Source organism: Oncorhynchus nerka, linkage group LG19 (assembly GCF_034236695.1).
Source record: "Oncorhynchus nerka isolate Pitt River linkage group LG19, Oner_Uvic_2.0, whole genome shotgun sequence".
Classification (NCBI taxonomy): Eukaryota; Metazoa; Chordata; class Actinopteri; order Salmoniformes; family Salmonidae; genus Oncorhynchus; species Oncorhynchus nerka.
In genome coordinates this window covers 26,555,906-26,566,689 of record NC_088414.1, presented here as the reverse complement: position 1 = coordinate 26,566,689, position 10,784 = coordinate 26,555,906, and positions in this window count along the sequence as shown.

The following is a 10,784-nucleotide window of genomic DNA, read 5'->3' as shown; positions in this document are numbered from 1 at the left end:
TGGATGGAATCATGGAAAGAGCAGGTGTGCCTAATGTTTTGTACACTCAGTGTATATACTGTGTTATAATCCGGGTGGTTCGAGCGCTGAATAATGGGATGAAAGCCGTGGTATAGCCTGTACTTTATACTTTGTGTTTGACAAAACATTTATTTTTACTGTTCTTGTGTTTGCAAGAAAGGCATTTCACTGCACTTGTGCATGTGACATTAAAATTTGAAACGTCTAATTCCGTTGGTAACCATTTTATAATAGCAATAAGGAACCTCAGGGGTTTGTGGTATATGGCCAATATACCACGGCTAAGGGATGTATCCAGACACTCCTCATTACGTCAAGCGTAAGAACAGCCCTTAGCCCTGGTATGTTGGCCATATACTACACCTTATCGGGCCTTATTGCTTAATTCTAGTCAAGGTTGATCCTATAAACTACTGCTGAATACACCTTTTCTGTTCAATAATATAAAATAAAATTGTATATGTCACATACGCCGAATACAACTGAGGTAGACTTTACAGTGAAATGCTTGCCCACGAGCCCTTCCCAACAAAGCATACTTTAAAAATACAAATAAATACAAATATATTGAACAAAAATATAAATGTAACATGCAACATTTTTAAAGATTTGACTGAGTTACAGTTCATATAAGGAAATTGAAATCAATTCATTAGGCCCTAATCTGAGTATTTCACGACTGGGAAGAGAGATATGCATCTGTTAGTCACAGATACCCACTCCTCTTCAATGGCTGTGTGAAGTTGCTGGATATTGGCGGGAACTGGAAGACACTGTCGTACACGTCGACCCAGAACATCGCAAACATGCTCAATTGGTGACATGTCTGGTGAGTACGCAGGCCATAGAAAACTGGGACATTTACAACTTCCAGGGGCTGTGCTTTATCATGCTGAAACATAGGGTGATACTGGTGAACTAATGGTACGACAGTGAACCTCAGGATCTCGTCACGGTATTTCTGTGCATTCAAATTGCCATCGATAAAATGCAATTGTGTTCGTTGTACATACAGTGCCTTGCGAAAGTATTCGGCCCCCTTGAACTTTGCGACCTTTTGCCACATTTCAGGCTTCAAACATAAAGATATAAAACTGTATTTTTTTGTGAAGAATCAACAAGTGGGACACAATCATGAAGTGCTCTCCATCCAACCTCACTGAGCTCGAGCTGTTTTGCAAGGAGGAATGGGAAAAATGTCAGTCTCTCGATGTGCAAAACTGATAGAGACATACCCCAAGCGACTTACAGCTGTAATCGCAGCAAAAGGTGGCGCTACAAAGTATTAACTTAAGGGGGCTGAATAATTTTGCACGCCCAATTTTTCAGTTTTTGATTTGTTAAAAAAGTTTGAAATATCCAATAAATGTCGTTCCACTTCATGATTGTGTCCCACTTGTTGTTGATTCTTCACAAAACAATACAGTTTTATATCTTTATGTTTGAAGCATGAAATGTGGCAAAGGGTCACAAAGTTCAAGGGGGCCGAAAACTTTTGCAAGGCACTGTAGCTTATGCCTGCCCATACCATAAATCCACTGCCACCATGAGGCAGTCCGTTCACAACGTTGACATCAGCAAACCGCTAGCCCACATGATGCCATACACGTGGTCTGCGGTTGTGAGGCCGCATGGACATACTGCCAAATTCTCTAGAATGACGTTGGAGGTGGAGATGGTGGTAGGGAAATGAACATTCAATTCACTTGTAACAGCTTTCATGGACATTCCTGCAGTCAGCATGCCAATTGCATGCCCTCACAACTTGAGACATCTGTGGCACATTTTCGAGGGGCATTTTATTGTCCCCAGCACAAAGTGCACCTGTGTAATGATAATGCTGTTTAATCAGCTTCTTGATATGCCACACCTGTCAGGTGGATGGATTAACATGGCAAAGTGGAAATGCTCACAAAATATGAGAGAAATAAATAAAAATTGCGTATGGATGTCACGCCCTGACCTTATGGAGAGCTTTTTATGTCTCTATTTTGATTTGGTCAGGGTGTGATTTGGGTCATGAAAATCATGAACACTTACCACGCTGCGCTTTGGTCCGATCCTTCTTCATCAGACGACCGTGTCACGGCTGTTTGAAGAACTGGACCAAGGTGCAGCGTGGTGAGCGTACATTTTCTTTAATTAATCAAAATGATGCCGACAAAACAATAAACAATACCAAAACAAACTGTGAAGCTTCAGGCTATGTGCCATCAAACAAAGTTAACTTCCCACAGGTGGGAAAACACAGGTGGGAAAAAGGGTATCTAAGTATGATTCCCAATCAGAGACAACGATAGACAGCTGTCCCTGATTGAGAATCATACCCGGCCAAAACATAGAAAGAGAAAATCATAGAAACACAAAACATAGAATGCCCACCCCAACTCACGCCCTGACCAAACCAAAATAGAGACATAAAAAGGATCTCTAAGGTCAGGGCGTGACAGACCGTTACAATGGAACATATCTGGGATCTAATATTTTAGCTCATGAAACATGGGACCAACACTTTACATGTTGTGTTTATGTTTGTTCAATGTAAAATAGTAACAAAAGAGGAATAAAATAAAATACACAAGAATGGAGCTATATACAGTGAGTACCAGTACCAGATACATGTGCAGAGATACAAGGTATATGAGGTAGATAAGTACATCAAGGCAGGGTAAAGTGACTAAGCATCAGGATGGATAATATTAAGATTAAAATTAAGAATAAAGTAGCAGCAGCAAATGGTGAGTGTAAAAGCGTGTGAGTGTGTGTGTGTGTGTGATGTGTATATATGTGTTTATGTTTTGTCGGTATGCGTGTGTATGTGAATGGGTGTGGGTTTTGTGTGGGAGAGTCAATGTAGTGTGTTTGAGTGAGTGAGTGAGTGTATATAAGGTGTGTATACAATGCCTTCTGAAAGTATTCAGACCCCTTGACTTTTCTCACATTTTGTTACGTTACAGCCTTATTCTAAAATTTATAAAATAAAATAAAATCCTCAGCAATCTACACACAATACCCTATAATGACAAAGTGAAAAGAGGTTTTTAGAATTTCTTGTATGTATAAAATGTATTAAAAATGTAGAACAGAAATACCTTATTTACATAAGTATTCAGACCCTTTGCTATGAGAATCGAAATTGAGCACAGGCACATCCTGTTTCCATTGATCATCCTTGAGATCTTTCTACAACTTGATTGGAGTCCACCTGTCGTAAATTCAATTGATTGGACATGATTTGGAAAGACACACACCTGTCTCTATAAAGGTCCCACAGTTGACAGAGCATGTCAGAGCAAAAACCAAGCCATGAGGTTGAAGGTATTGTCCGTTAAGCTCCGAGACAGGATTGTGTCGATGCACAGATCTGGGGAAGGGTACCAAAAACATTCTGCAGCATTGAAGGTTCCCTAGAACACAGAGAAGGGCCCTGGTCAGAGAGGTGACCAAGAATCAAATCAAATCAAAGTTGATTTGTCATGTGCGCCAAATACAACAGGTGGAGTAGACCTTACAGTGAAATGCTTACTTACAGGCTTTAACCAATAGTGCAAAAAAGGTGTTAGGTGAACAATAGGTAAGTAAAGAAATAAAACAACAGTAAAAAGACAGGCTATATACAGTAGCAAGGCTATAAAAGTAGCGAGGCTACATACAGACACCGATTAGTCAGGCTGATTGAGGTAGTATGTACATGTAGATATGGTTAAAGTGACTATGCATATATGATGAACAGAGAGTAGCAGTAGCGTAAAAGAGGGGTTGGCGGGTGGTGGGTGGTGGGTGGGACACAATGCAGGCCGGTTAGCCAATGTACGGGAGCACTGGTTGGTCGGCCCAATTAGGTAGTATGTACAGAATGTATAGTTAAAGTGACTATGCATATATGATAAACAGAGAGTAGCAGTAGCGTACAAAGAGGGTTTGGGGGAGCTCAAGAGTTTCTCTGGAGAGATGGGAGAACCTTCCAGAAGGTCAACCATCTCTGCAGCACTTTATGGTAGAGTGGCCAGACCGAAGCCACTCCTCATGACAGCCCGCTTGAAGTTTGCCAAAAGGCACCTAAAGACTCTTAGACAATGAGAAAAAAGATTCTCTGGTCTGATGAAACCAAGATTAAACTCTTTGGCCTGAATGCCAAGCGTCACATCTGGAGGAAACCTGGCACCATCCCTATGGTGAAGCATGGTGATGGCAGAATCATGCTGTGGGAATGTTTTTTCAGAGATGAAAAAGAGATGGATGGAGCAAAGTACAGAGGAATGGAGCAAAGTACAGAGAGATCCTTGATGAAAACCTGCTCCAGAGCTCTCAGGACCTCAGACTGAGGTGAAGGTTCACCTTCCAACAGGACAACGACCCTAAGCACACAGCCATGACAATGCAGGAGTAACTTCGGGACAAGTCTCAATGTCCTTGAGTGACCCAGCCATAGCACAGACTTAAACCTGATCGAACATCTCTGGAGAAACATAAAAATAGTTATGCAGCAACGCTCCCCATCCAACCTGACAGAGCTTGAGAGGATCTGCAGATAAGAATGGGAGAAACTCCCCAAATACAGGTGTGCCAAGCTTGTAACGTCATACCCAAGAAGATTCTAGGCTGTAATCGCTGCCAAAGGTACTTCAACAAAGTACTGATTAAAGGGTCTGAATACTTCTGTAAATATGATATTTCAGTTTTTCATTATGGGGTATTGTGTGTAGAATGATGAGGAAAGAAACAATTTAATCAATTTTAGAATAAGGCTGTAACCTAACAAAATGTGGGAAATGTCAAGTGAACATTGTCAAGTGAATTCTTTCCGAAGGCACTGTATATAGTCTGGTGAGTGTGCATAGGGTCAGTTCAAGATAGAGTCAATGCAGATAGTACGGGTACCATTAATTGGGTAGCATTAATCTGTCTATTTACCAGTCTTATGGCTTGGGGAGTAGAAGCTGTCTTGGAGCCTGTTGGTCCAAGAGCCTGTAATTCATGGCTTCTGGTTGGGGTATGTACGTACAGTCACTGTGGGAACGACGTCCTCAATGCAATTATTGATAAAGCCAGTGACTGATGTGGTGTACTCCTCAATGCCATCGGAAGAATCCCGGAACATATTCCAGTCTGTGCTACGTAAACTGTCCTGACCACTTTTTTATAGACCGAGTCACTGGTGCTTCCTGCTTTAATTTTTGCAGGTAAGCAGGAATCAGGAGGATAGAATTATGGTCAGATTTGCCAAATGCAGGGCGAGGGAGAGCTTTGTATGCGTCTCTGTGTGTGGAGTAAAGGTGGTCTAGAATTGTTTTCCCTCTGGTTGCACATTTAACATGCTGATAGAAATTAGGTAAAACTGATTCAAGTTTACCTGCATTAAAGTCCCCGGCCACTAGGAGCGCCACCTCTGGATGAGCGTTTTCCTGTTTACTTATGGCGGTATACAGCTCATTGAGTGCGGTTTTAGTGCCAGCATCGGTCTGTGGTGGTATGTAGACAACTACAAAAAATACAGATGAACACTCTCTAGGTAGATGGTGGGGTCTACAGTTTATCATGAGAAACTCTACCTCAGGCGAGCAAAACCTTGAGACTTCCTTAGATATCGTGCACCAGCTGTTGTTTACCTAGATGCATAGGCCCCCGCCCCTTGTCTTACCATATAGGCTTCCGTTCTATCCTGCCGACAGAGTGTATAACCCGCCAGCTGTGTGTTCTTAAATGCATGTCGTCGTTCAGCCACGACTCTGTGAAACATAAGATATTACAGTTTTTAATGTCCCGTTGGTAGGATATATGTGCTTTCAGTTTGTCCCATTTATTTTCCAGGTATTGAACGTTAGCTAGCAGGACGGAAGGCAAAGGCAGATTAGCCGTTTGTTGCCTGATCCTCACAAGGCATCCTGATCCTTCTCCAGCGAATGACGAGGATCTGGGCCCAGTCAGGTGTCTGTAGTATTTCCCTCCCGTCCGACTTCATTGAAGAAAAATTTGTTTAATCTGAGGTGAGTAATGACAGTTCTGATGTCCAGAAGCTCTTTTCGGTCATAAGAGACGATAGCAGCAACATTATGTATAAAACAATTTACGCAAAACGCGAAAAAACAAACAAAATAGTGTGGTTGGTTAAAAGCCGATAAGACGGCAGCCATCCCCTTCAGCACCATTCTGACAACAGCCTTAAAGGGTCCGACATCTTCATCAATGAGGAACTAATACCAGCTATGAAGGCTGCAAGAGAACGAGGTGACATAGCATACCTGAGGTATGACAAACTGATTGTTCACCCTCCCTCCCAAGGAGTTAGGAAGAGCGACAGACACATTAATTCCAGTATCTCTCTCTCAGATTCTACTGATTCATGTTTGGACATATAAATACTTGTGGTAAACCGTGGGGTGTTGGGTTGAGCGTGCAGAGATTAACACAGAGACAGGGAGGTTCTAGTCAGAAAACACAACTTTACTGGGCAACAAAATAAACATAACAACAAAATAACTTAGGTTTGGCTTAGTCCTTCTTCTCAGATTCTGCTCCGTGTCTGTCTCTACATCTCTCCTTGCGGTGTGCCACGGTGCTCCCTTTATAGGCTCCTGAGTGGCACAGCATTCTAAGGCACTGCATCTCAGTGCTAGAGTCGTCACTACAGACCCTGGCTCTCGGGGTGCTTGTTGTTGGGTCGGGCTGTGGTCTTCCCCGATTGCAACTTCGACAGAGGGCGGATTCTGCTGTGTCTGGGTCCACGTTGTGCACAACACCTCTCATGCATGCCACTTCTTCAGTAGGTTCACATGGTAAAGCTGGAGGGGTTTTCTCCACCCCGGTTGGCGGACCTTATAATTGACGTCGCCTACTCGCACCGAGAACATCAAGTGGGGCAGCAGCTGATCCCCCGTCTCTCCCGATGACCTTCAGCATCTGCTTTAGGGTCTTATTGAAGCGTTCGACTAGCTGGTCCATTTGTGGATGGTACATACTAGTCCTCACCTGTTTGATTCGTAATAGATTGTAGACATATTTCATTACACGAGACATGAATGCAGTGCCCTGGTCCGTCAGGATTTCCCGCGGAATACTCACCCGGCTGAATAAATGGAAGAGCTCCTGTGCGATACCTTTCGCTGCAGCCGTGCATAACAGGATTGCCTCCGGATACCAGGTGGCGTAATCCACGATTACCAGGATGCATTGGTGTCCCCTCACGGTCTTCACCAATGGACCAACCAGATCAATCAACCACCCACTCAAACAGCACCCCTAAAATGGGCAAGGGACCAAAGAGTTTCTATAATGTGCCCTCGGAGATGTGATCTGGCACTCTGGGCAGGTATGGCAGTAGTCCTCTACGGCGCGCTTGAATCCAGGCCAGTGGAACTGATTTCCGATCTGCTCCTTGGTTTTCTCCATCCCCAGGTGTGCCCCAAGCAATTGGGTGTGGGCGAGCTGCAAGACAGTCCTAACATACTGGGTGGGTATGAGTACAAAGTATTTTGTCTCCCCATTGTGCTTTACTACCTGATACAATTAATTATGCTTGATGGCGAAGTGGGGATAATGAGAACGCATTAACCTCAAAGCGGGCAAAGAAGGTTTTCGCCTGCCATTTCAGTTCTGTTATACTCACAGACATTAATTTAACAGTTTTAGAAACTTTGGAGTGTTTCCTATCCAAATCTACGAATTATATGCATATACTAGCTTATGGGCCTGAGTAGCAGGCAGTTTACTTTTTGGACATGCTTTTCATCCAGAGGTGAAAATAGTGCACCCTACCCTAGTGAGGTTAATTGCTCACTTGAATGTATGCAGTTTAAGGAACAAGATTCATGAAATATGCTGTTTAGTGCAGTCAACAATATTCATGTATTGGCAATATCAGAGACTCACTTTGACTCTTCTTTTGAGGATGCTGAGATCTCTATACATGGATGCAATTTGTTCAGGAGCAACAGAAATAGATATGGGGTGGAGTTGCAGTTTACATGCAGAGTCATATTCCAGCAAGGACTTAATGTTGAATGGATTAGAGGCACTATGGGTACAGGTGCATTTACCACATTTGAAACCTATACTAGTTGGTTGCTGCTATAGGCCAACCAGTGCTGATGTGAAATATATTGATGTAATTTGTGAAATGTTGGATATGGTATCTGATGAAAATAGGGAAATATATTTTTGGGGAGATATGAATATTGATTTTTTAACACCAACTGTCCAATGAGAAATAAACGTATTCCTGTTGCCAATGTATGTAACCTGACCCAAGTTATGACATTACCAACCAGAACGTTCACTAATAGGTCCGGTATCACATCATCAACTTGTATCGATCACATTTTCACTAACATGGCTGAACATTGTTCTAAAGCTGTATCAGTGGCACTCGGTTGTAGTGATCATGACTTGGTTGCACTCACTAGGCCCGAAGGTAATCAACCGAAGGTCCTACAGAGGGTTCAATCAGGACTCACTCACTAGGAAAACTAAAATACCAAAGGCGGGCCCGAAGGTAATCTACCGGTAAGAGGGTTCAATCAGGACTCACTCACTAGGAAAACTAAAATACCAAAGGCGGGCCCGAAGGTAATCTACAGAGGGTTCAATCAGGACTCACTCACTAGGAAAACTAAAATACCAAAGGCTGGCCCGAAGGTAATCAACCGAAGGTCCTACAGAGGGTTCAATCAGGACTCACTCACTAGGAAAACTAAAATACCAAAGGCTGGCCCGAAGGTAATCAACCGAAGGTCCTACAGAGGGTTCAATCAGGACTCACTCACTAGGAAAACTAAAATACCAAAGGCTGGCCCGAAGGTAATCAACCGAAGGTCCTACAGAGGGTTCAATCAGGACTCACTCACTAGGAAAACTAAAATACAAAAGGCGGGCCCGAAGGTAATCTACCGAAGGTCCTACAGAGGGTTCAATCAGGACTCACTCACTAGGAAAACTAAAATACCAAAGGCTGGCCCGAAGGTAATCTACCGAAGGTCCTACAGAGGGTTCAATCAGGGCTCATTTGTGGATGAGATTAAGAATGTGCAATGGTTAGAAGTGTGTAGTAAGGATGATCCTGAAATGTCACTAAGTTTGTTTATTCAATTATTTATGAGTATAGCTGATAAGCATGCCCCTTTAAGGAAATGCACTGTGAAGCCAAACGGTCCCCCATGGATTGATGATGAGCTGAGAAATGTAATAATTCAACATTATGATGCCAAAGAAGCAGCAGATAAATCTGGCACTGTTTGATAAGCAAAGTTATTGTAAATTAAGAAATCTGGTAACCATGCTAAACAAAGGAAATAAGAAGGGTTTCTATCAGCACAAAATTGATGAAGTAAAGGGTGTTTGGGAAAAACTTTGGAGAACGTTGAACGCTATTATGGGTAGGAATTCGAACATGTCTGCCTCTTTTGTTGAAACAGAGGGTATATTTATTACAAAACCACATGACATTGAAACTACTTTAATTAATATTTTATAGGCAATGTAGACAAGTTGAGGAATGCTTTGATTCCAACTGATGGCTCCATGTCATATACCCTTATAAAAGATGATATCATGAAGGAGAAGCAATGCATGTTTGAATTTCACCAAGTAGAAAGGTAAAAGGTAGAAAGGATGCTGTTGTCTCTTTCGGATGACAAGTCACCTGGTACAGCTAATCTTGACGCCAAATTGCTTAGAGTTACAGCTAACAAAATGTCTCCCCCAATCTCTCATATTTTAATAAGTGCTTGATGTATGGGGTGTTCCCAGAAGTCTGGAAAGAGTCAAAGGTTATTCCATTACCTAAAGATAAAGAAATCTGCATTCACTGGTCCTAATTGTCATCCTATAAGCTTCCTCCCTCTGTTAAGTAAATGACTGGTAAAAATTGTGTCTGTACAAATCAAGGATTATTTCTCATGTAATGGTCTGCATACAAAGAAGGGCATTCTATGAGTACGGCCTTAGCACAAATGACAGATGATTGGTGAAAGTGTATGGATGACAGGAAGTTAGGTGGTGCAGTGTTGCTTTTGATGTAATTGATCATGAACTGTTAATATGTACAGTTGAAGTCGGAAGTTTAAATACGCCTTAGCCAAATACATTTAAACTCAGATTTTCACAATCCCTGACATTTAATCCAAGTGAAACTTCCCTGTTTTAGGTCAGTTAGGATCACCACTTTATTTTAAGAATGTGAAATGTCAGAATAATAGTAGATAGATTTATTTATTTCAGCTTTTATTTCTTTCATCACATTCCCAGTGGGTCAGAAGTTTACATACATTAGTATTTGGTAGCATTGCCTTTAAATTGTTTAACTTGGGTCAAACGCTTCGGGTAGCCTTCCACAAGCTTCCCACAATAAGTTGGATGAATTTTGGCCCATTCCTCCTGACAGAGCTGGTGTAACTCCTTACTTGCACACACTTTTTCAGTTCTGCCCACAAATCTTCTATGGGACTGATGTCAGGGCTTTGTGATGGCCACTCCAATACCTTGACTTTGTTGTCCTTAAGCCATTTTGCCACAAATTTGGAAGTATGCTTGGGGTCATTGTCCATTTGGAAGACCCATTTGCGACCAAGCTTTAACTTCCTGACTGATGTCTTGAGATGTTGCTTCAATATATCCTCATTATTTTACATCCTCATTATGCCATCTATTTTGTGAAGTGCACCAGTCCCTCCTGCAGAAAATGCTGCCACCCCCGTGCTTCACAGTTCAAAATCAAATCAAATCAAATTTTATTTGTCACATACACATGGTTAGCAGATGTTAATGTG